The sequence below is a fragment of the Panulirus ornatus genome, chromosome 4, assembly GCF_036320965.1.
Source record: "Panulirus ornatus isolate Po-2019 chromosome 4, ASM3632096v1, whole genome shotgun sequence".
Taxonomy (NCBI): Eukaryota; Metazoa; Arthropoda; class Malacostraca; order Decapoda; family Palinuridae; genus Panulirus; species Panulirus ornatus.
In genome coordinates this window covers 90,163,409-90,189,755 of record NC_092227.1, presented here as the reverse complement: position 1 = coordinate 90,189,755, position 26,347 = coordinate 90,163,409, and the positions used below count along the sequence as shown (strand labels likewise).

Here is a 26,347-nt window from a genome sequence, read left to right as displayed (position 1 = left end):
TTCCTTGCGCTACCTCGCAAACGCGGGAGACAGCGACAAAGTATAAAAAAAAAAAAAAAAAAAAATCAATCACTATGCTGACATAGCTGTAAAAGCCTCATGTGTATACTGGAATTCAAAGGCTGTTATCACAGAATAAAGACCAAGTTGTGGATGGCAAGGGCAGAAGCTAGTTTTGGTGTGGCTCCACTGGTATGTGAAAGCCTGCCAGAAACTACAAAAATGTTATCCACAAGGAAGATACTGAAGAGAAACTAACTTGTTTTCAAAGATGTCCTTAATTGGCTATACATATATACATATATATAAAAGGGGCTTTTTACAGAGATTTGAAAAATATTGTACTTTTTCATATGACACATATTCAGTCATCTCATAATATCTTAAAATTAATACTATACTGTTTCCTTGCGCTACCTCGCAAACGCGGGAGACAGCGACGAGGTATAAAAAAAAAAAAAAAAAAAAATTGTACACAAATTTTTACTCTACATTGCACAAGTTTTTAATAAGGTTACTGTATCATATACATCTGTTAATACTTACCTCAACTTTTAAACTCCCATCTTTCAAATACCTTAGAAATGCAAATTCAACAGCCACAACCTATACTGCAAAACACTGTATATCACTTCATTTACTACATATTTCAGTACATGATCCACAATGCTTTGTTATACAGAAATACTCGACTTTATTCTACTCACAGCACAAACACTAAATGTTTTGTATTTCCCACTGGCCTCCTGGTCTTGCACTGTAGCTACAACAGTGCAAACTCCACAGCCTCCTTCCCGGCACTGCACCTTGGTACCAGGAATTTTTACAGTCTCTCTCAGGAAATCAACCAGTGTTGTCCATGGTGGTACTTCTGGTGGCACTTGTGAAGGATGCAAGGAAAGATATAAAGAAAGCTTGTCATGAAAAAAATACTTGAGAATAAGCAACAGACTTCTTTATATAAGTGAAATTCTAGATAAATGTTCTATAAACTTGAGTCACAAATCTATTATCATTATCATAGTTCTGTTATGAGACTAAATATATGAATGTCCTTAGGAAGGCAATATTTTAATAGTGGCGAGGACAAAAACATGTTTGCAAAAAACTTATCAACCCCTATATATTCTCAGAGGTGATGTCATTCATACATTTTAGTACTTTCTCATCTCTCATTTGGTCTTGACTACCATCTGCAGATGTCTAAGGTATGGACTGGCAAGGTTCCTGAAGTATTCTAGGCATAGATGAAGTGTTGCAAGAAGCAAGCTTGACTTATCTCATTCCAAAAATGCTAAGTTGGGTTAAACTCTACGGAATTCCCACACCACTCCAGCAGTTGAATATTTTTCTCTGATAACCAATTTATCACCTTTCTAGCCTTATGGTAGGAGGCACTAAAATTCATAAAGTGATCACACACACAAACCTATTCAAAAAGAAGATGGTCCTCTATCACCTTAATGTACTGCTCCTCATTTGTTGTAGTGTCTTTAGGTACGAAGTTCAATCCTCCCCTACTTAATGCACAACCAAAACAACTCCAGATCATAACACTATCTGGACTATTTGGATGTTTCACTGTCTTCACACTGAAATGAGTGTCTTACTGGCTGGCATCCTCTCACATCCTCACCCTCCCCTGCCTTACTCCACTGTTGCTCACTCCAGCTCTTGTACTTGTACATACAAGTCATTAGCATTTCATTTCTTTCATAAGCAGAGGTTTGGTAGCTGGATTGTGAGAGGGAATGTGAAGCTCCTGTTGCAGATGATGATGAGTGGTTCTTTGAGACATTTCTTAAAAGTTTTGGATGCTTTTTCTTGAGCTTGGCAGCTGATGTGCATGGTTGCAGTAATACTTCTTGTCTTAGGAGGTTATCTGTAGATCCAGTAGTCTTCCTTATGTGACCAAAGATATGTTTTGGTGGCGGGTTGATGTCAGGGAGCCCACAAACACTGACAATTAGCCACCTGATCATGCATTCTGAGCACCCAATGACCTAGAAATCTCACCTATAACCACATTTTCTTGCTTCTAAGTGAGAATGCAGGCTTTCTTCTCCTTAAAAAGGTAAAAGCCAACTATCTTCAAGTACAAGTGGAAGCAATACAGCATCCAGAAGTGAAGTTCCTAAAATGAAGCAACAACCAGGATGAGTAAAGAAAGAACATCCTTCCCTAAGGATAGCCTGAGGCACAATGAGGTGGGTTGCTGGTACTCACACTGTTTGAAATACTAGTCTCAGTGACCAGATGAATGATTCCACCCTGAGAGCATCATATGCTTGTGCCCTCAATAAACCTTAGCAATGTACCGACTTTACAAATATATGGATAGCAGACAAGGGTTTTTGCAGATACTGTGCAAGACAGACACAAATGCCACTGATTTTTAATTAATCATTTATCATCATTTCAATGAGTCAATTATGTTATATATATATATATATGTGTCAGCATGTATCAGATAGTTGGATCACATAGAAAGTCTCCATGGGCTCACTCTGTAGATTTCCACTCTGGATGTTTAATCACTTGGAGCCGACCTCAGCAAAACCAGGGCTGGGCGCTGGTGGGGGCTGGCTAGCTGGCAATCAGCTCAGCTAAGCAACACAATTCACTTGTGTGTGTGTGTGTGTGTCTTAGGACCTGAACTCGGTGTGAACTAAATGTAAATATCTACTTTTCTTGTAAAATTGTAAAAGCCACTGGATCTTCATTAAGAAACCATAGATACAAATAAGGACTGTTCCAGCCTTAAACTGTGGCAATGTCATTAAGGATGTACTTGCTGATAACATAGTTACGAGTGGAAGAGATTGCCTCCCAGCCTTGTCCCACGAACTTGACTGTTTGTGATATCTGTTCTACTGACAATCTTCACACCTTATAATTCTTCAAGGAGTTGGATATTATTATGCCCGGCATTTCTGGCACTTCTGAAAGCCTATCTGACACATCGGCAGTTCTGGCACATTCATTCTGGGGACATTATGTACAGAATCAATTACCAGCTGTAAGAGCCACCTACCTCATCTCAGTGCATTGATGATACATTTTCTTGCATTGCCTTGTCAAGCCCTACTGTCCCTGGGTTGCTGTGACAGGATATCAAGACAGCACCACAAATGGACAATGCTCTCATAACTACAGGCAGTCCTGCAGACATCAGAGATATCTCTCATGGCAACCCTTAACCCCTTGATGACATCACCGTAGAGATGTTGTCATCACCCATCACCATCCATGATGTCACCTCAGATATCACCACAACCAGCCCTTCCCTTCTGACATCACCAAGGCACTCGCGGGCACACTCCTCTTCAATGCATAGCCATACTCTGCTCACAGACTCCACCCGCCAGCATACCCAGTCATTGGTCTACTGGCCAGCATGCTCTCCACACCTCCTCCAGCTCAGACCTCCTGCAATGCTCTGAAAGACTCTTCAATCTAGATAACAATTCTCACTAGTTTATCAAGATAGCTTACCCAATGCGGTAAACTCTTATAAAGGCACCTATGTGTTGGTGCACTACATTCAAGACTACATACTCTGTATATACATATATAGTAAGTACTGTATGTATCTTCACCTTCTCTTACAGTCCTTCTTATGATGACTATTCATTAAAGTTTGATGATATTCGATTTTAGTTTTCATGTATATTTACCAATTATTGCATGAATCTACATCTTATTCAATACATTACCTCATCTCTTTGTGTACTTATAATGCTCATGTAATGACTCATTTCATATATAGAGTTATATATTAATATGTCAGTGTTTAGTATACCTCAGGTAACATCATTTATCGTCTTCATTTCTAATTTCAACATTCTTATGACCAGTTCATTACAAAATTTTCAGAAAGGATCATCACATATATGTTGGTTAGGTGAATGGTGTTAAGTATATCATAACTTTTGGTTATCATGTGCTTCTCTTAACTTTGATTTCAGTACATGTCTAACAAGGACTCATGTCATAGACGTAAAGGTCCCTACATAGGAATCTACCTAGTCTCTTAATGTATGTGGAAGAAGGCATCTATGCCTACTTCACACAACATTGCTTTGACAGATTCTGGTGATGATGTATGTCATACAGACAATCTACAGGCACCAACTAACACGATGTTTCACTCAAAATCACCTGTTCCCCCACCATCCTTCCACATCACGGGAAATCACGACAAACGATTCCTTCACAAAAAACAGTTTTGACAGTAAAACACACAAGGGAATCACAGGAGTTATTTGATAGTCAGCTTATGAACTTTGGCTGGTGGATTAGAAATGTGGAAAACATTGTAAAACAAAATGGGGAATCGGGAAAATGTCTGCTGCTAAATATATCATAGCTTTCAACAAGCCTATTTATGCTAAGGTAGTTTATGACTCAGATGACATTAAGAACTGTACATCTTGGGAAAAGTTCAAAACATTGTTTAGATTAGGTTGCAAGGAATCATTTTCAGATAATTCACTACACATCCTTTTATGTGACCTTAATACATTTTTTTTTTTTTTTTTTTTTTTTTTTTGCTTTGTCGCTGTCTCCCGCGTTTGCGAGGTAGCGCAAGGATACAGACGAAAGAAATGGCCCAACCCACCCCCATACACATGCCTTGATTCAATCCACTGACAGCACGTCAACCCCGGTATACCACATCGATCCAATTCACTCTATTCTTTGCCCTCCTTTCACCCTCCTGCATGTTCAGGCCCCGATCACACAAAATCTTTTTCACTCCATCTTTCCACCTCCAATTTGGTCTCCCTCTTCTCCTCGTTCCCTCCACCTCCGACACATATATCCTCTTGGTCAATCTTTCCTCACTCATTCTCTCCATGTGACCAAACCATTTCAAAACACCCTCTTCTGCTCTCTCAACCACGCTCTTTTTATTTCCACACATCTCTCTTACCCTTACGTTACTTACTCGATCAAACCACCTCACACCACACATTGTCTTCAAACATCTCATTTCCAGCACATCCATCCTCCTGCGCACAACTCTATCCATAGTCCACGCCTCGCAACCATACAACATTGTTGGAACCACTATTCCTTCAAACATACCCATTTTTGCTTTCCGAGATAATGTTCTCAACTTCCACACATTCTTCAAGGCTCCCAGAATTTTCGCCCCCTCCCCCACCCTATGATCCACTTCCACTTCCATGGTTCCATCCACTGCCAGATCCACTCCCAGATATCTAAAACACTCCACTTCCTCCAGTTTTTCTCCATTCAAACTCACCTCCCAATTGAATTGACCCTCAACCCTACTGTACCTAATAACCTTGCTCTTATTCACATTTACTCTTAACTTTCTTCTTTCACACACTTTACCAAACTCAGTCACCAGCTTCTGCAGTTTCTCACATGAATCAGCCACCAGCGCTGTATCATCAGCGAACAACAACTGACTCACTTCCCAAGCTCTCTCATCCCCAACAGACTTCATACTTGCCCCTCTTTCCAAAACTCTTGCATTCACCTCCCTAACAACAACATCCATAAACAAATTAAACAACCATGGAGACATCACACACCCCTGCCGCAAACCTACATTCACTGAGAACCAATCACTTTCCTCTCTTCCTACACGTACACATGCCTTACATCCTCGATAAAAACTTTTCACTGCTTCTAACAACTTGCCTCCCACATCATATATTCTTAATACCTTCCACAGAGCATCTCTATCAACTCTATCATATGTCTTCTCCAGATCCATAAATGCTACATACAAATCCATTTGCTTTTCTAAGTATTTCTCACATACATTCTTCAAAGCAAACACCTGATCCACACATCCTCTACCACTTCTGAAACCACACTGCTCTTCCCCAATCTGATGCTCTGTACATGCCTTCACCCTCTCAATCAATACCCTCCCATATAATTTGCCAGGAATACTCAACAAACTTATACCTCTGTAATTTGAGCACTCACTCTTATCCCCTTTGCCTTTGTACAATGGCACTATGCACGCATTCCGCCAATCTTCAGGCACCTCACCATGAGTCATACATACATTAAATAACCTTACCAACCAGTCAACAATACAGTCACCCCCTTTTTTAATAAATTCCACTGCAATACCATCCAAACCTGCTGCCTTGCCGGCTTTCATCTTCCGCAAAGCTTTTACTACCTCTTCTCTGTTTACCAACTCATTTTCCCTAACCCTCGCACTTTGCACACCACCTCGACCAAAACACCCTATATCTGCCACTCTATCATCAAACACATTCAACAAACCTTCAAAATACTCACTCCATCTCCTTCTCACATCACCACTACTTGTTATCACCTCCCCATTTGCGCCCTTCACTGAAGTTACCATTTGCTCCCTTGTCTTACGCACTTTATTTACCTCCTTCCAGAACATCTTTTTATTCTCCCTAAAATTTAATGATACTCTCTCACCCCAACTCTCATTTGCCCTTTTTTTCACCTCTTGCACCTTTCTCTTGACCTCCTGTCTCTTTCTTTTATACGTCTCCCACTCAATTGCATTTTTTCCCTGCAAAAATCGTCCAAATGCCTCTCTCTTCTCTTTCACTAATACTCTTACTTCTTCATCCCACCACTCACTACCCTTTCTAATCAACCCACCTCCCACTCTTCTCATGCCACAAGCATCTTTTGCGCAATCCATCACTGATTCCCTAAATACATCCCATTCCTCCCCCACTACCCTTACTTCCATTGTTCTCACCTTTTTCCATTCTGTACTCAGTCTCTCCTGGTACTTCCTCACACAAGTCTCCTTCCCAAGCTCACTTACTCTCACCACCCTCTTCACCCCAACATTCACTCTTCTTTTCTGAAAACCCATACAAATCTTCACCTTAGCCTCCACAAGATAATGATCAGACATCCCTCCAGTTGCACCTCTCAGCACATTAACATCCAAAAGTCTCTCTTTCGCGCACCTGTCAATTAACACGTAATCCAATAACGCTCTCTGGCCATCTCTCCTACTTACATAAGTATACTTATGTATATCTCGCTTTTTAAACCAGGTATTCCCAATCATCAGTCCTTTTTCAGCACATAAATCTACAAGCTCTTCACCATTTCCATTTACAACACTGAACACCCCATGTATACCAATTATTCCCTCAACTGCCACATTACTCACCTTTGCATTCAAATCACCCAACACTATAACCCGGATGATACTTTCATTCCTGATTATCGGAGCACCTTAAATGGTAGAATGAAATTAATCAGACAGGTAAGTGAAAACTAGACTGGAAATCAGCAATGCATGACCCAGAAATACACACACAAACTCTCATGAGATTGTTGCACATCAAGTTCATCCTTAAGGAGCTTCCTCCAAATGTGAAGTGAAAGTTACTTAATGAGAACATCGACCCATCATGGTCAGTAACAAAAGTATTAAATCATACTCAAAAGAAAAGCAGTTATTCCAAAACCAAAACATTGAGGACAGCATCGACTTCCCAAAGTGTGGTGAAATATTCTCTCAGCTGGTACACTATTTCTAAAGAGAAACCTACGAGTGCTCCTGACCCCACGTCTTGTGGTCAAAGAAAGCAAATCAGTGATGACAAACACTCAGATACAGTCACATGCTTCCTTTGTCACCAATCAGGACATAAGGAGAATGTATGTCCTTACATGATGGACATATTCTCACACCTTGGCCATCACAGATGTAGTCACCCACCCATAGCGGCATGACCTCAGTTTCCACAATTCAGCCAATCGAACCATAATTTCCATCAGTCAGACAACAGGCTGCCCTTCACCCATTTGCACCCAACACTTCACTATTGGGACAACAGAGACCATAAATGTATTCATATCATAGGAACGCCGAACACACTTCAGCAGGATATTGAGCCTTACCAAACGGATATCATCCAGCACAGGTTCATCATCGTATCATCGAAAATGACAATCTTCCTTTCATAAAGAACTTTTAAGACATATTTGTTCTTTGGCATCTTCTCATATTAAAGGTTTTGATTTAATGGATTTTTTCATAACAAGCCCATCACTATATTTCTAGACGGTGGCATGGAAGCAGATATCATTCACTATGATTTCATTCAACAACTAATATATACTCTACATGTTCAATGCTTGGACTTTTCCCCATCTCTTAAGAGTATCTTGGATAGAACTCTTAATGTAAGAGGCACTATCAAAATGAGCCTTCTCATAAGCAACTCAGTGGTTGCCATCCCCTTTACGTTGTTTGTCGTGTAATTTTCCTGCCAAGTTGCTACTAGGACGCCGCTCCATGGCACAATATAGGACCTATCCTATTTACCATGAAAATGTAGTCTATATTGATAATATGTTCCTCCCACTGCTGGAGTTGTCACTCAGTCAGAATCAATAATGCATCCACTCCCACACCATGCTTGACAGTCGATAATATGCATCCTTTCTACTTTTCCACTAATTGCCCAGCAAAATTGAAAACAATCATGGCTTTGCATGGAGACAAGTTAATGAAGGATCCTCTCACTTTCTCAAACATGAGTGCATGACATGATTTCAGGCATAGTCAGGGTAATTTCATACTTACAGTGGTTGTTAAGACTTCCTCACTAATTGTAAGAGGACTAACAATGGATGCCTCTATTCATGAGACCTCAGATGTAGAGGTCGCAATATTCACTGCCAATATGCGATCCACTCCTGTCCGTCTCTGCGGAGGTACTAAGCTTGTGGAATTCTCAGTTTTGAAGTCCGGAATTCAAGACAAGGGGTTGCACATGAGTTTAACATCCATCGAGTCTCAGATTCAACTAACCTTCTACCACCTACTCCTCTTACCTCAGGCTCAACAGTGCATGGTTTGAGTCAGCTCCCAAACATCACCCTTGACATGATTTCTAAGGTAGAATTAACCAAGGATGCTGACCAGTAAGCAGACTTACATAACCAGTAAAAATCTACAACTGCCTTATCAGGAGAACCACTTATTTGGATATTCACATTATCAATTTAAGAAGGGCACACTTCCCATTTATGTCCCAGCCTATTGTGTGCCACATGCACACAGACAAATAGCAAACAAGCTTGTTCAGGATATGTTGAAAGACAGTATCATTGAAGAATCACTGTCACCATGAAATTCACCACTTTTGCTCATTCTGAAGAAGGACGGAAATCTTTAGACCAGTCATAGATCTTAGGATACTCAACAAGGTCACACTGAAGGATCATTTACCATTACCAGTGGTACTGGAGCTTCTTCATAGCTTAGGAAAGAATAAGGTATTTTCTACTTTGGATTCATTAAGCAGGTTTTGGCAGATACCATTGTCAAAGGAACGCCACCATCTGACTGCATTCAGTGTGCCAGATGGACATCAGCAATTCATATGCAAGCTTTTCAGTCTTCATTCCTCACCGATCACCTTCTTGTGCTTAATGACTAACATTTTTCATCACATGCTAGGCAAAGAAGTGTTGGTTTATCTTGATGACGTAACTGTCATGTTTCCAGACATTCTTCTCATTTCAAGAGTCTTGAAAGAGTGTTTCTACAACTCAAAGATGCAAACTTGAAACTCACAGTCCAAATGCTCCTTTCTGTAAACAAAGATTGATTATTTTAGGGCACAAAGTTGATGAAAACAATATTCAACCCAATGCAGCTGAGGCAAAAACATTGTAGAATGGCCAATTCCTTCCACCACAGACCAAGTCAAATCCTTCCTTAGTTTAGCAGGATATTATCAAAGATCTATTGCTAATTTCGCGAAGATTGCACACTCACTCGCTTCACTTTTGAAATGAAGTTACATTCCAGTGGACTTGCAAGCAAAGCAATGTGTTCAATTTGCTCTAGCAACACTTGATCGAGGTGCACATCCTTCACTTCTCCAACTTTGAGAAACACTTCATTTTGCACAGATGCTTGTAAACAGGGTCTTGGTGCTGTACTTATGCAGAAGTCAAATAAGGGTAGACTCTTTCCCATAGCTGATGCAAGTCATCCATGTTCAAAGGAACCAAAATACTCAATAACTGAGTTAGAAGGCCTTGCAGCAATTTGGGCACTCAAACATTTTAAAGAATATATGTACAATATATGTATAGTTACCCTAACACAGATTAAAGACCATAGAGCATTGTTAAGCATTTTCAATGAAAAGATCCAACATGAAAGTTTCAAAGATGGTTCCTAACTATACAAGCCTTTGACCCAGATTTTTGTTTCGTTTCAGGCTCATCAAAAGTAGCTGCAGACACACTTTCCTGCAGACTGTAGAAGATAGCCCCTGTAGATTTTGATATGGAGAGAGGTCAAAGCAGTAGCAATGAGATGACCCAGTTTGGGGTACTGTCATAAAATTTCTAAAAGTAAGTCAGCCTTCCTTGGATGTTAAGACAGCTGTTCCAGTTAAAGAAGTGTACTCAGCAAAGGAAGTTTTATGTAGACCCTTGAGATTTGGAGAACCCACCTATGTAGTCAAACAAACAGCCATTCCACAGTATTAGTACAGTGGCTCAGGCTGCACACCAGGGCACAGATAGACGCTAAAAGCAGACTCACTTAAGGCGTTTTTGTACAAGAATGCAGAAAAACATGACTTCATATACTGAGGTGCCAAATATGTAATACACACAAGGGAAGTCCCACTACTTCTCAAACTGTGTTGAAATATCTTGTACCTTCATACCCCAGGGAAAGGGTTCATATGGACATATTAGGAGGTTTTCCTAGGTCCATGGCAGGTTACAGACATGATTTAGTAATTATTGATGCTTTCACAAAGTACTGTGAATTAGTTCCAGTTCAAGATAAAGAAGTAACCAGTGTCGCTAAGGTGTTCAAGAAACATGTTCTAGACAGACATAAAACACCAAAGGTTTTAGTCACATATAATGGAGGAAAACTCAATAACTCACTACTAGAAGATCTTTGTAAGTTGTATAACATAACCAAATGTAATATAATAGCACATCACCTGACCTCAAATGGTCTTGCAGAAAGGTTAAACTGTAAAATCCTACCATCTCTTTGCAATGACATTAATTTCGACCAAGATGAATTGGATGAATGTCTAGCAGATATCCATTGCTCATTAAACTCAGTATATCATAAGTCAATTGGAGAAGCACCCTTCCACACCTTGCACAGTTCTGATAAAAAGTTGCCATATGACATAATAGTGTTCCTTCCTTCATGTCTAGCAGTTTAGAATTCAGTTGTAGCAGAAAAATATAGTACAACTCAATTGATTCCTTAACAGATCAAGCAAAATCTACATAAAGCCACTACAACTTTCAAGCTTATGAGTTCACAAAACCATGAACGGTAGCTCCCGGACTCTTGGTAATTGTGCAAGATTTTAACTCCCTGAGTGAGGTTCCAAAGTCAGACCAAAAATTTTCTGGTCCTTATGGATAAGGTTTTAGCTCATTTAAAAGGACATAGGTTTAGGGTTTGACATCTAAATATGGGAGACATTCATGAGGAATATGAGGACCACTTGATTTTACAGCATTCTGAACACCTTTCTGATCCTACACCAGACAACACTCCTCAGCCCTCATCATCACACAGTGTCACCCAACAACCTTCTAACACCATTCAGTCTGTCCCCACACCTAATCTGACTACCCTCACATCACTACCACAGACACATCAGTTCTCATTAAGGCCTCGCCTTTAAGAAGTTGTTTGGTTTTATTATTTTACAGGTTCTTCCTTCTTATGTCTTCATGGTGTCTACAAAGTACTGATGACAAGACCGTATCAGGCATCCTTCTTACTGCTCCCCACAAGGTGCATCTTGTGCGAGACACAGTCTCAGTTAAGTTGGGCCTGGAAGGTTTACTCTACACGTATAATTTGGTGAAACTAATGGAGGCCGTACCTCGCTTACCGTCTACCCTACTCGATTCTTACAACAGTATAATGGTCAGAAACTCTCATGCTCCTCCTCCTTCAGCTTTGTTAAGACAGTGGACCTGGAAACTGAATAGTACCTGTGTGATTTTATGACATAACACAAGACGTTGAATCTCCAGTGAGTACAAATGCCAGGAAGAACAAGAAACAGCAGAAGAGAAGTACAAGAGGTGTGCATAATTTTGTAGAGCCCCTCCATTCATATTAGTTCAGTACTACTGCTCAGGAAGAACTTAATTTATTTAGGAATCAGGTTCAATCTTTGCAATTTCGACTTCTTAACAGGTATGTAAAGGCTGAGGCTAAGGTGTTAAAACAATATTCCCAGAATTTAAATGACATCATGTTAACAGTTAATAACTTGATACAGCAGGTTTCCCAGTATTTGAATGACATCAAGTTAACAGTTGACAACTTGATACAGCAGGTAGAGCTATTGTCACAATCTGTTAATACCTTATTTGTAACACTGACTTTTCACACATAAGTTGATAATTTATATGCTCAAATTACTTATGCTGGCTTATTAGAAGAAGATAATAACTGGTAAACCAAGTTGTCATGCCATCATTTTTTCCTTTTTTACAGAATCCACATATTATTCACCAATTGACGACAATTTGGTTGCACCCAAGCTCTCCCTCTCCAGCATGTTGCCAGTTACAACTCGCTACTAATGGTTGATGTGGTTCTCCAAGCAGGCTTTCTCTATGGACCATTCACTGACCTGGATATGTACAGCCTTGTAAACGTAACAACATTCCCTTTTGCCAAGAACTATCATTATTACTAATGACATGAATATTCTCTTTTTTTTTTTTTTTGCTTTGTCGCTGTCTCCCGCGTTTGTGAGGTAGCGCAAGGAAACAGACGAAAGAAATGGCCCAACCCACCCCCATACACATGTATATACATACGTCCACACACGCAAATATACATACCTACACAGCTTTCCATGGTTTACCCCAGACGCTTCACATGCCCTGATTCAATCCACTGACAGCACGTCAACCCCGGTATACCACATCGCTCCAATTCACTCTATTCCTTGCCCTCCTTTCACCCTCCTGCATGTTCAGGCCCCAATCACACAAAATCTTTTTCACTCCATCTTTCCACCTCCAATTTGGTCTCCCTCTTCTCCTCGTTCCCTCCACCTCCGACACATATATTCTCTTGGTCAATCTTTCCTCACTCATTCTCTCCATGTGCCCAAACCACTTCAAAACACCCTCTTCTGCTCTCTCAACCACGCTCTTTTTATTTCCACACATCTCTCTTACCCTTACGTTACTTACTCGATCAAACCACCTCACACCACACATTGTCCTCAAACATCTCATTTCCAGCACATCCATCCTCCTGCGCACCACTCTATCCATAGCCCACGCCTCGCAACCATACAACATTGTTGGAACCACTATTCCTTCAAACATACCCATTTTTGCTTTCTGAGATAATGTTCTTGACTTCCACACATTCTTCAAGGCTCCCAGAATTTTTGCCCCCTCCCCCACCCTATGATCCACTTCCGCTTCCATGGTTCCATCCGCTGCCAGATCCACTCCCAGATATCTAAAACACTTCACTTCCTCCAGTTTTTCTCCATTCAAACTCACCTCCCAATTGACTTGACCCTCAACCCTACTGTACCTAATAACCTTGCTCTTATTCACATTTACTCTTAACTTTCTTCTTTCACACACTTTACCAAACTCAGTCACCAGCTCCTGCAGTTTCTCACATGAATCAGCCACCAGCGCTGTATCATCAGCGAACAACAACTGACTCACTTCCCAATGCTCTGTCATCCCCAACAGACTTCATACTTGCCCCTCTTTCCAAAACTCTTGCATTCACCTCCCTAACAACCCCATCCATAAACAAATTAAACAACCATGGAGACATCACACACCCCTGCCGCAAACCTACATATATATATATATATACATATATATATACATATATATATATATATATATATATATATATATATATATATATATATATATATATATATATATATATATATATTATATTTATATTTATTATACTTTGTCGCTGTCTCCCGCGTTTGCGAGGTAGCGCAAGGAAACAGACGAAAGAAATGGCCCAACCCCCCCCATACACATGTATATACATACGTCCACACACGCAAATATACATACCTACACAGCTTTCCATGGTTTACCCCAGACGCTTCACATGCCCTGCTTCAATCCACTGACAGCACGTCAACCCCGGTATACCACATCGCTCCAATTCACTCTATTCCTTGCCCTCCTTTCACCCTCCTGCATGTTCAGGCCCCGATCACACAAAATCTTTTTCACTCCATCATTCCACCTCCAATTTGGTCTCCCTCTTCTCCTTGTTCCCTCCACCTCCGACACATATATCCTCTTGGTCAATCTTTCCTCACTCATCCTCTCCATGTGCCCAAACCACTTCAAAACACCCTCTTCTGCTCTCTCAACCACGCTCTTTTTATTTCCACACATCTCTCTTACCCTTACGTTACTCACTCGATCAAACCACCTCACACCACACATTGTCCTCAAACATCTCATTTCCAGCACATCCATCCTCCTGCGCACAACTCTATCCATAGCCCACGCCTCGCAACCATACAACATTGTTGGAACCACTATTCCTTCAAACATACCCATTTTTGCTTTCCGAGATAATGTTCTCGACTTCCACACATTCTTCAAGGCCCCCAGGATTTTCGCCCCCTCCCCCACCCTATGATCCACTTCCGCTTCCATGGTTCCATCCGCTGCCAGATCCACTCCCAGATATCTAAAACACTTCACTTCCTCCAGTTTTTCTCCATTCAAACTCACCTCCCAATTGAATTGACCCTCAACCCTACTGTACCTAATAACCTTGCTCTTATTCACATTTACTCTTAACTTTCTTCTTCCACACACTTTTCCAAACTCAGTCACCAGCTTCTGCAGTTTCTCACATGAATCAGCCACCAGCGCTGTATCATCAGCGAACAACAACTGACTCACTTCCCAAGCTCTCTCATCCCCAACAGACTTCATACTTGCCCCTCTTTCCAAAACTCTTGCATTTACCTCCCTAACAACCCCATCCATAAACAAATTAAACAACCATGGAGACATCACACACCCCTGCCGCAAACCTACATTCACTGAGAACCAATCACTTTCCTCTCTTCCTACACGTACACATGCCTTACATCCTCGATAAAAACTTTTCACTGCTTCTAACAACTTTCCTCCCACACCATATATTCTTAATACCTTCCACAGAGCATCTCTATCAACTCTATCATATGCCTTCTCCAGATCCATAAATGCTACATACAAATCCATTTGCTTTTCTAAGTATTTCTCACATACATTCTTCAAAGCAAACACCTGATCCACACATCCTCTACCACTTCTGAAACCACACTGCTCTTCCCCAATCTGATGCTCTGTACATACCTTCACCCTCTCAATCAATACCCTCCCATATAATTTACCAGGAATACTCAACAAACTTATACCTCTGTAATTTGAGCACTCACTCTTATCCCCTTTGCCTTTGTACAATGGCACTATGCACGCATTCCGCCAATCCTCAGGCACCTCACCATGAGTCATACATACATTAAATAACCTTACCAACCAGTCAACAATACAGTCACCCCCTTTTTTAATAAATTCCACTGCAATACCATCCAAACCCGCTGCCTTGCCGGCTTTCATCTTCCGCAAAGCTTTCACTACCTCTTCTCTGTTTACCAAATCATTTTCCCTAACCCTCTCACTTTGCACACCACCTCGACCAAAACACCCTATATCTGCCACTCTATCATCAGACACATTCAACAAACCTTCAAAATACTCACTCCATCTCCTTCTCACATCACCACTACTTGTTATCACCTCCCCACTTGCGCCCTTCACTGAAGTTCCCATTTGCTCCCTTGTCTTACGCACCTTATTTACCTCCTTCCAGAACATCTTTTTATTCTCCCTAAAATTTAATGATACTCTCTCACCCCAACTCTCATTTGCCCTTTTTTTCACCTCTTGCACCTTTCTCTTGACCTCCTGTCTCTTTCTTTTATACTTCTCCCACTCAATTGCATTTTTTCCCTGCAAAAATCGTCCAAATGCCTCTCTCTTCTCTTTCACTAATACTCTTACTTCTTCATCCCACCACTCACTACCCTTTCTAAACAGCCCACCTCCCACTCTTCTCATGCCACAAGCATCTTTTGCGCAATCCATCACTGGATTATGGATCTGGAGAAGGCATATGATAGAGTTGATAGAGATGCTCTGTGGAAGGTATTAAGAATATATGGTGTGGGAGGCAAGTTGTTAGAAGCAGTGAAAAGTTTTTATCGAGGATGTAAGGCATGTGTACATGTAGGAAGAGAGGAAAGTGATTTGTTCTCAGTGAATGTAGGTTTGCGGCAGGGGTGTGTGATGTCTCCATGGTTGTTTAATTTGTTTATGGATGGGGTTGTTAGGGAGGTAAATGCAAGAGTTTTGGAAAGAGGGGCAAGTATGAAGTCTGTTGGGGATGAGAGAGCTTGGGAAGTGAGTCAGTTGTTGTTCGCTGATGATACAGCGCTGGTGGCGGATTCATGTGAGAAACTGCAGAAGCTGGTGACTGAGTTTGGTAAAGTGTGTGGAAGAAGAAAGTTAAGAGTAAATGTGAATAAGAGCAAGGTTATTAGGTACAGTAGGGTTGAGGGTCAAGTCAATTGGGAGGTGAGTTTGAATGGAGAAAAACTGGAGGAAGTGAAGTGTTTTAGATATCTGGGAGTGGATCTGTCAGCGGATGGAACCATGGAAGCGGAAGTGGATCATAGGGTGGGGGAGGGGGCGAAAATTTTGGGAGCCTTGAAAAATGTGTGGAAGTCGAGAACATTATCCCGGAAAGCAAAAATGGGTATGTTTGAAGGAATAGTGGTTCCAACAATGTTGTATGGTTGCGAGGCGTGGGCTATGGATAGAGTTGTGAGCAGGAGGATGGATGTGCTGGAAATGAGATGCTTGAGGACAATGTGTGGTGTGAGGTGGTTTGATCGAGTAAGTAACGTAAGGGTAAGAGAGATGTGTGGAAATAAAAAGAGCGTGGTTGAGAGAGCAGAAGAGGGTGTTTTGAAATGGTTTGGGCACATGGAGAGAATGAGTGAGGAAAGATTGACCAAGAGGATATATGTGTCGGAGGTGGAGGGAACGAGGAGAAGAGGGAGACCAAATTGGAGGTGGAAAGATGGAGTGAAAAGGATTTTGTGTGATCGGGGCCTGAACATGCAGGAGGGTGAAAGGAGGGCAAGAAATAGAGCGAATTGGAGTGATATGGTACACAGGGGTTGACGTGCTGTCAGTGGATTGAACCAAGGCATGTGAAGCGTCCGGGGTAAACCATGGAAAGCTGTGTAGGTATGTATATTTGCGTGTGTGGACGTGTGTATGTACATGTGTATGGGGGGGGGTTGGGCCATTTCTTTCGTCTGTTTCCTTGCGCTACCTCGCAAACGCGGGAGACAGCGACAAAGTATAAAAAAAGAAAAAAAAAAAAAAAAATATATATATATATATATATATATATATATATATATATATATATATATATAATGGAAAAATATATATATATATATATATATATATATATATATATATATATATATATATATATATATATATATATATATTTTTTTTTTTTTTTTGCTTTGTCGCTGTCTCCCACGTTTGCGAGGTAGCGCAAGGAAACAGACGAAAGAAATGGCCCAACCCACCCCCATACACATGTATATACATACGTCCACACACGCAAATATACATACCTACACAGCTTTTCATGGTTTGCCCCAGACGCTTCACATGCCTTGATTCAATCCACTGACAGCACGTCAACCCCGGTATACCACATCGCTCCAATTCACTCTATTCCTTGCCCTCCTTTCACCCTCCTGCATGTTCAGGCCCCAATCACACAAAATCTTTTTCACTCCATCTTTCCACCTCCAATTTGGTCTCCCTCTTCTCCTCGTTCCCTCCACCTCCGACACATATATCCTCTTGGTCATTCTTTCCTCACTCATTCTCTCCATGTGCCCAAACCATTTCAAAACACCCTCTTCTGCTCTCTCAACCACACTCTTTTTATTTCCACACATCTCTCTTACCCTTACGTTACTTACTCGATCAAACCACCTCACACCACACATTGTCCTCAAACATCTCATTTCCAGCACATCCATCCTCCTGCGCACCACTCTATCCATAGCCCACGCCTCGCAACCATACAACATTGTTGGAACCACTATTCCTTCAAACATACCCATTTTTGCTTTTCGAGATAATGTTCTCGACTGCCTAAATGTGTGTGGATGTAACCAAGATGTGAAAAAAGGAGAGATAGGTAGTATGTTTGAGGAAAGGAACCTGGATGTTTTGGCTCTGAGTGAAACGAAGCTCAAGGGTAAAGGGGAAGAGTGGTTTGGGAATGTCTTGGGAGTAAAGTCAGGTGTTAGTGAGGGGACAAGAGCAAGGGAAGGAGTAGCAGTACTCCTGAAACAGGAGTTGTGGAAGTATGTGATAGAACGTAAGAAAGTAAATTCTCGATTAATATGGGTAAAACTGAAAGTTGATGGAGAGAGATGGGTGATTATTGGTGCATATGCACCTGGGCATGAGAAGAAAGATCATGAGAGGCAAGTGTTTTGGGAGCAGCTGAATGAGTGTGTTAGTGGTTTTGATGCACGAGACCGGGTTATAGTGTTGGGTGATTTGAATGCAAAGGTGAGTAATGTGGCAGTTGAGGGAATAATTGGTATACATGGGGTGTTCAGTGTTGTAAATGGAAATGGTGAAGAGCTTGTAGATTTATGTGCTAAAAAAGGACTGATGATTGGGAATACCTGGTTTAAAAAGCGAGATATACATAAGTATACATACGAGAGTTGGGGTGAGAGACTATCAGTAAATTTTAGAGAGAATAAAAAGATGTTCTGGAAGGAGGTAAATAGGGTGCGTAAGACAAGGGAGCAAATGGGAACTTCAGTGAAGGGCGTAAATGGGGAGGTGATAACAAGTAGCGGTGATGTGAGAAGGAGATGGAATGAGTATTTTGAAGGTTTGTTGAATGTGTCTGATGACAGAGTGGCAGATATAGGGTGTTTTGGTCGAGGTGGTGTGCAAAGTGAGAGGGTTAGGGAAAATGATTTGGTAAACAGAGAAGAGGTAGTAAAAGCTTTGCGGAAGATGAAAGCCGGCAAGGCAGCAGGTTTGGATGGTATTGCAGTGGAATTTATTAAAAAAGGGGGTGACTGTATTGTTGACTGGTTGGTAAGGTTATTTAATGTATGTATGACTCATGGTGAGGTGCCTGAGGATTGGCGGAATGAGTGCATAGTGCCATTGTACAAAGGCAAAGGGGATAAGAGTGAGTGCTCAAATTACAGAGGTATAAGTTTGTTGAGTATTCCTGGTAAATTATATGGGAGGGTATTGATTGAGAGGGTGAAGGCATGTACAGAGCATCAGATTGGGGAAGAGCAGTGCGGTTTCAGAAGTGGTAGAGGATGTGTGGATCAGGTGTTTGCTTTGAAGAATGTATGTGAGAAATACTTAGAAAAGCAAATAGATTTGTATGTAGCATTTATGGATCTGGAGAAGGCATATGATAGAGTTGATAGAGATGCTCTGTGGAAGGTATTAAGAATATATGGTGTGGGAGGCAAGTTGTTAGAAGCAGTGAAAAGTTTTTATCGAGGATGTAAGGCATGTGTACGTGTAGGAAGAGAGGAAAGTGATTGGTTCTCAGTGAATGTAGGTTTGCGGCAGGGGTGTGTGATGTCTCCATGGTTGTTTAATTTGTTTATGGATGGGGTTGTAAGGGAGGTAAATGCAAGAGTCCTGGAAAGAGGGGCAAGTATGAAGTCTGTTGGGGATGAGAGAGCTTGGGAAGTGAGTCAGTTGTTGTTCGCCACCTCACCTCACCACCTCACACCACACATTGTCCTCAAACATCTCATTTCCAACACATCCATCCTCCTGCGCACAACTCTATATATATATATATATATATATATATATATATATATATATATATATATATATATATATATATATATATATTTATTTATTTTTTTTTATTATACTTTGTCGCTGTCTCCCGCGTTTGCGAGGTAGCGCAAGGAAACAGACGAAAGAAATGGCCCAACCCCCCCCATACACATGTATATACATACGTCCACACACGCAAATATACATACCTACACAGCTTTCCATGGTTTACCCCAGACGCTTCACATGCCTTGATTTAATCCACTGACAGCACGTCAACCCCAGTATACCACATCGCTCCAATTCACTCTATTCCTTGCCCTCCTTTCACCCTCCTGCATATTCAGGCCCCAATCACACAAAATCTTTTTCACTCCCTCTTTCCACCTCCTATTTGGTCTCCCTCTTCTCCTCGTTCCCTCCACCTCCGACACATATATCCTCTTGGTCAATCTTTCCTCACTCATTCTCTCCATGTGCCCAAACCATTTCAAAACACCCTCTTCTGCTCTCTCAACCATGCTCTTTTTATTTCCACACATCTCTCTTACCCTTACGTTACTTACTCGATCAAACCACCCTCCTGCGCACAGCTATATCCATAGCCCACGCCTCGCAACCATACAAAGTTGTTGGAACCACTATTCCTTCAAACATACCCATTTTTGCTTTCCGAGATAATGTTCTCGACTTCCACACATTCTTCAAGGCTCCCAGGATTTTTGCTCCCTCCCCCACCCTATGATCCACTTCCGCTTTCATGGTTCCATCCACTGCCAGATCCACTCCCAGATATCTAGAACACTTTACTTCCTCCAGTTTTTCTCCATTCAAACTTACCTCCCAATTGACTTGACCCTCAACCCTACTGTACCTAATAACCTTGCTCTTATTCACATTTACTCTTAACTTTCTTTTTTCACACACTTAACCAAACTCAGTCACCAGCTTCTGCAGTTTCTCACATGAATCAGCCACCAGCGCTATATCATCAGCGAACAACAACTGACTCGTTTCCCAAGCTCTCTCATCCCCAACAGACTTCATACTTGCCCCTCTTTCCAAAACTCTTGCATTCACCTCCCTAACAACCCCATCCATAAACAAATTAAACAACCATGGAGACATCACACACCCCTACCGCAAACCTACATTCACTGAGAACCAATCACTTTCCTCTCTTCCTACACGTACACATGCCTTACATCCTCGATAAAAGCTTTTCACTGCTTCTAACAACTTGCCTCCCACACCATATATTCTTAATACCTTCCACAGAGCATCTCTATCAACTCTATCATATGCCTTCTCCAGATCCATAAATGCTACATACAAATCCATTTGCTTTTCTAAGTATTTCTCACATACATTCTTCAAAGCAAACACCTGATCCACACATCCTCTACCACTTCTGAAACCACACTGCTCTTCCCCAATCTGATGCTCTGTACATGCCTTCACCTTCTCAATCAATACCCTCCCATATAATTTGCCAGGAATACTCAAACTTATACCTCTGTAATTTGAGCACTCACTCTTATCCCCTTTGCCTTTGTACAATGGCACTATGCACGCATTCCGCCAATCCTCAGGCACCTCACCATGAGTCATACATACATTAAATAACCTTACCAACCAGTCAACAATACAGTCACCCCCTTTTTTAATAAATTCCACTGCAATACCATCTAAACCTGCTGCCTTGCCGGCTTCATCTTCCGCAAAGCTTTTACTACCTCTTCTCTGTTTACCAAATCATTTTCCCTAACCCTCGCACTTTGCACACCACCTCGACCAAAACACCCTATATCTGCCACTCTATCATCAAACACATTCAACAAACCTTCAAAATACTCACTCCATCTCCTTCTCACATCACCACTACTTGTTATCACCTCCCCATTTGCACCCTTCACTGAAGTTCCCATTTGCTCCCTTGTCTTACGCACTTTATTTACCTCCTTCCAGAACATCTTTTTATTCTCCCTAAAATTTAATGATACTCTCTCACCCCAACTCTCATTTGCCCTTTTTTTCACCTCTTGCACCTTTCTCTTGACCTCCTGTCTCTTTCTTTTATACGTCTCCCACTCAATTGCATTTTTTCCCTGCAAAAATCGTCCAAATGCCTCTCTCTTCTTTTTCACTAATACTCTTACTTCTTCATCCCACCACTCACTACCCTTTCTAATCAACCCACCTCCCACTCTTCTCATAACACAAGCATCTTTTGCGCAATTCATCACTGATTCCCTAAATACATCCCATTCCTCCCCCACTCCCCTTACTTCCATTTGTTCTCACCTTTTTCCATTCTGTACTCAGTCTCTCCTGGTACTTCCTCACACAAGTCTCCTTCCCAAGCTCACTTACTCTCACCACCTTCTTCACCCCAACATTCACTCTTCTTTTCTGAAAACCCATACAAATCTTCACCTTAGCCTCCACAAGATAATGATCAGACATCCCTCCAGTTGCACCTCTCAGCACATTAACATCCAAAAGTCTCTCTTTTGCGCGCCTGTCAATTAACACGTAATCCAATAACGCTCTCTGGCCATCTCTCCTACTTACATATGTTTTTTTTTTTTTTTATACTTTGTCGCTGTCTCCCGCGTTTGCGAGGTAGCGCAAGGAAACAGACGAAAGAAATGGCCCAACCCCCCCCCCCATACACATGTACATACACACGTCCACACACGCAAATATACATACCTACACAGCTTTCCATGGTTTACCCCAGACGCTTCACATGCCTTGCTTCAATCCACTGACAGCACGTCAACCCCTGTATACCACATGACTCCAATTCACTCTATTTCTTGCCCTCCTTTCACCCTCCTGCATGTTCAGGCCCCGATCACACAAAATCTTTTTCACACCATCTTTCCACCTCCAATTTGGTCTCCCTCTTCTCCTCGTTCCCTCCACCTCCGACACATATATCCTCTTGGTCAATCTTTCCTCACTCATTCTCTCCATGTGCCCAAACCATTTCAAAACACCCCTCTTCTGCTCTCTCAACCACGCTCTTTTTATTTCCACACATCTCTCTTACCCTTACGTTACTTACTCGATCAAACCACCTCACACCACACATTGTCCTCAAACATCTCATTTCCAGCACATCCATCCTCCTGCGCACAACTCTATCCATAGCCCACGCCTCGCAACCATACAACATTGTTGGAACCACTATTCCTTCAAACATACCCATTTTTGCTTTCCGAGATAATGTTCTCGACTTCCACACATTCCTCTAGGCTCCCAGAATTTTCGCCCCCTCCCCCACCCTGTGATCCACTTCCGCTTCCATGGTTCCATCCGCTGACAGATCCACTCCCAGATATCTAAAACACTTCACTTCCTCCAGTTTTTCTCCATTCAAACTCACCTCCCAATTGACTTGACCCTCAACCCTTCTGTACCTAATAACCTTGCTCTTATTCACATTTACTCTTAACTTTCTTCTTCCACACACTTTACCAAACTCCGTCACCAGCTTCTGCAGTTTCTCACATGAATCAGCCACCAGCGCTGTATCATCAGCGAACAACAACTGACTCACTTCCCAAGCTCTCTCATCCCCAACAGACTTCATACTTGCCCCTCTTTCCAAAACTCTTGCATTTACCTCCCTAACAACCCCATCCATAAACAAATTAAACAACCATGGAGACATCACACACCCCTGCCGCAAACCTACATTCACTGAGAACCAATCACTTTCCTCTCTTCCTACATGTACACATGCCTTACATCCTCGATAAAAACTTTTCACTGCTTCTAACAACTTTCCTCCCACACCATATATTCTTAATACCTTCCACAGAGCATCTCTATCAACTCTATCATATGCCTTCTCCAGATCCATAAATGCTACATACAAATCCATTTGCTTTTCTAAGTATTTCTCACATACATTCTTCAAAGCAAACACCTGATCCACACATCCTCTACCACTTCTGAAACCACACTGCTCTTCCCCAATCTGATGCTCTGTACATGCCTTCACCCTCTCAATCAATACCCTCCCATATAATTTACCAGGAATACTCAACAAACTTATACCTCTGTAATTTGAGCACTCACTCTTATCCCCTTTGCCTTTGATATATATTATCAATTAAATTTTTTCCCTGCAAAAATCGTCCAAATGCCTCTCTCTTCTCTTTCACTAATACTCTTACTTCTTCATCCCACCACTCACTACCCTTTCTAATCAACCCATCTCCCACTCTTCTCATGCCACAAGCATCTTTTGCGCAATCCATCACTGATTCCCTAAATACATCCCATTCCTCCCCCACTCCCCTTACTTCCATTGTTCTTACCTTTTTCCATTCTGTACTCAGTCTCTCCTGGTACTTCCTCACACAAGTCTCCTTCCCAAGCTCACTTACTCTCACCACCCTCTTCACCCCAACATTCACTCTTCTTTTTTGAAAAACTATACAAATCTTCACCTTTGCCTCCACAAGATAATGATCAGACATCCCTCCAGTTGCACCTCTCAGCACATTAACATCCAAAAGTCTCTCTTTCGCGCGCCTGTCAATTAACACGCAATCCAATAACGCTCTCTGGCCATCTCTCCTACTTACATACGTATACTTATGTATATCTCGCTTTTTAAACCAGGTATTCCCAATCACCAGTCCTTTTTCAGCACATAAATCTAAAAGCTCTTCACCATTCCCATTTACAACACTGAACACTACATGTATACCAATTATTCCCTCAACTGCCACATTACTCACCTTTGCATTCAAATCACCCATCACTATAACCCGGTCTCGTGCATCAAAACGACTAACACACTCATTCAGCTGCTCCTAAAACACTTGCCTCTCATGATCCTTCTTCTCATACCCAGGTGCATATGCACCAATAATCACCCATCTCTCTCCATCAACTTTCAGTTTTACCCATATTAATCGAGAATTTACTTTCTTACATTCTATCACATACTCCCACAACTCCTGTTTCAGGAGTACTTCTACTCCTTCCCTTGCTCTTGTCCTCTCACTAACCCCTGCAATTGAGTGGGAGATGTATAAAAGAAAGAGACAGGAGGTCAAGAGAAAGGTGCAAGAAGTGAAAAAAAGGGCAAATGAGAGTTGGGGTGAGAGAGTATCATTAAGTTTTAGGGAGAATAAAAAGATGTTCTGGAAGGAGGTAAATAAGTGAATAAGACAAGGGAGCAAATGGGAACTTCAGTGAAGGGCGCAAATGGGGAGGTGATAACAAGTAGTGGTGATGTGAGAAGGAGATGGAGTGAGTATTTTGAAGGTTTGTTGAATGTGTTTGATGACAGAGTGGCAGATATAGGGTGTTTTGGTCGAGGTGGTGTGCAAAGTGAGAGGGTTAAGGAAAATGATTTGGTAAACAGAGAAGAGGTAGTAAAAGCTTTGCGGAAGATGAAAGCCACCAAGGCAGCAGGTTTGGATGGTATTGCAGTGGAATTTATTAAAAAAGGGGGTGACTGTATTATTGACTGGTTGGTAAGGTTATTTAATGTATGTATGACTCATGGTGAGGTGCCTGAGGATTGGCGGAATGCATGCATAGTGCCATTGTACAAAGGCAAAGGGGATAAGAGTGAGTGCTCAAATTACAGAGGTATAAGTTTGTTGAGTATTCCTGGGAAATTATACGGGAGGGTATTGATTGAGAGGGTGAAGGCATGTACAGAGCATCAGATTGGGGAAGAGCAGTGTGGTTTCAGAAGTGGTAGAGGATGTGTGGATCAGGTGTTTGCTTTGAAGAATGTATGTGAGAAATACTTAGAAAAGCAAATGGATTTGTATGTAGCATTTATGGATCTAGAGAAGGCATATGATAGAGTTGATAGAGATGCTCTGTGGAAGGTATTAAGAATATATGGTGTGGGAGGCAAGTTGTTAGAAGCAGTGAAAAGTTTTTATCGAGGATGTAAGGCATGTGTACATGTAGGAAGAGAGGAAAGTGATTGGTTCTCAGTGAATGTAGGTTTGCGGCAGGGGTGTGTGATGTCTTCATGGTTGTTTAATTTGTTTATGGATGGTGTTGTTAGGGAGGTAAATGCAAGAGTTTTGGAAAGAGGGGCAAGCATGAAGTCTGTTGGGGATGAGAGAGCTTGGGAAGTGAGTCAGTTGTTGTTCGCTGATGATACAGCGCTGGTGGCTGATTCATGTGAGAAACTGCAGAAGCTGGTGACTGAGTTTGGTAAAGTGTGTGAAAGAAAAAAGTTAAGAGTAAATGTGAATAAGAGCAAGGTTATTAGGTACAGTAGGGTTGAGGGTCAAGTCATTTGGGAGGTAAGTTTGAATGGAGAAAAACTGGAGGAAGTAAAGTGTCTTAGATATCTGGGAGTGGATCTGGCAGC

At 41.5% G+C, this 26,347-nt stretch overlaps 1 long non-coding RNA gene across 1 annotated transcript in view; it reads right to left on the bottom strand.

The window, feature by feature from the left end:
• Positions 1–676: 676 nt before the first annotated feature.
• Positions 677–26,347, bottom strand: part of LOC139746285 (uncharacterized) — a 93,086-nt gene continuing 67,415 nt past the window's right edge. Inside the window, exon 3 of the long non-coding RNA XR_011712130.1 lies at positions 677–880. This is a non-coding gene — a long non-coding RNA (uncharacterized lncRNA). The remainder of the gene's footprint in view (positions 881–26,347) is intronic.